The 1,324-nt window shown below is 35.8% G+C and overlaps 1 long non-coding RNA gene across 1 annotated transcript in view; it reads left to right on the top strand.

The window, feature by feature from the left end:
* The window catches only part of LOC137469994 (uncharacterized), a 2,365-nt gene continuing 1,041 nt past the window's right edge, over positions 1–1,324 (top strand). Inside the window, exon 1 of the long non-coding RNA XR_010996858.1 lies at positions 1–784. This is a non-coding gene — a long non-coding RNA (uncharacterized lncRNA). The remainder of the gene's footprint in view (positions 785–1,324) is intronic.

Genomic DNA, 1,324 nt, shown 5'->3' on the forward strand with positions numbered 1-1,324 from the left:
CCCTGTACATCCCAGGCCTGACTCCAGCCAAATATTCTCCTCTTTGGTAGAAATCCTTCCTTGTAATACATTGCTTTGTTTTGTTTCCCTTTCTTGTAAACTCTTTCTAGGAAAACCTTCTTGGGCTGTTTCCCCAAAACATTACACCCTTTAGGAGAACACTATCTGCGTATTTACCCCTTTGTAGTAAAGGGCTGAAAATAGGGTAGTTTTAAAAATAAATAATATTAGGAAATTATCAAAATCATCATCATCATAACTCTGGCAGTTGTTTTATATCTTTACCTCAAACCAGAATGACGAAACATCTCTGATTAATTATCCTACAGGAGCATTTAAATTCAGCAATTGTAATAGTTCTTAACAACTGCCGTTGATGGTATTATTTTTCATTGGGAAGAAAAATGGTTATTGCTCACACTGACCTCCAGTAAATCTTGTCACCCAGCCCATACCCTAGTCTCGAAATATAATTAAAGCACTCTGCTTTGATAATAGTGACTTACAAAAGTGTAAGAACTAGTATTTACATTTTCTCTTTTTATAGCTTTTAAGTTTCATACGAAAGGAAAGGTAATGCAACTGAAATACCTTAAATGGCCACGACTGATTTATTTCTGTCTAGAAATGTTATAGTTTACATACATCAATTTTTTTTCCTAGGATTACTTCAATGTTTAATTGACCTTTTATTTTTCTTTTTTTAATATGATTTTAAACACAATCCACAGTGTGAGAAACTTCAGAGGACTGAAGCAGTTGTTTTTATCCCACATGAAAAAAGGTGACTAAACAAATAAATAAAAATATGGTTTACAGTCATATATTTCTGCATACTGCTGTTCATGATATTCTGTGTTGTTGTAGCAACATGTTCCTCATCTATATTTAGTTTAATAGCTGCTTTTGGAGTAGTGCAAGCTAGTACAGTATATTATCAAGTGGTTTGAATGACATCATAACCTATGAGTGTCATCTCTTGTGGGTTATAAAATCCTCCCAAACCCTCCGTTTGTATTAATGTCTTGTAATATAATTTTAAACCAGGTATTATAGTTTACAGTGGAAGGATAAAATTCTGGTCTGCCTTGTACAATGCACTGGGGGAAGAAGAGGGCAAAGAATATTTCCCAACCTACTCAGGTTTGGACTGGGCAGGATAGGCAGTGTTTACTGGGCTGAGGGTTTCCCAGTGGACCAGGAGAAATTTGTCACTCTCTAGGGAGTGTTTTAGGTGGTCCCTGCCTGCACTGAAGATCATGATCTTTTGTTGAAATTTGATCTGGGGACAGAAGCAACGCAGAATCACTCTGTCTTTTGCTGT

Source organism: Anomalospiza imberbis, chromosome 3, assembly GCF_031753505.1.
Source record: "Anomalospiza imberbis isolate Cuckoo-Finch-1a 21T00152 chromosome 3, ASM3175350v1, whole genome shotgun sequence".
NCBI lineage: Eukaryota > Metazoa > Chordata > Aves > Passeriformes > Viduidae > Anomalospiza > Anomalospiza imberbis.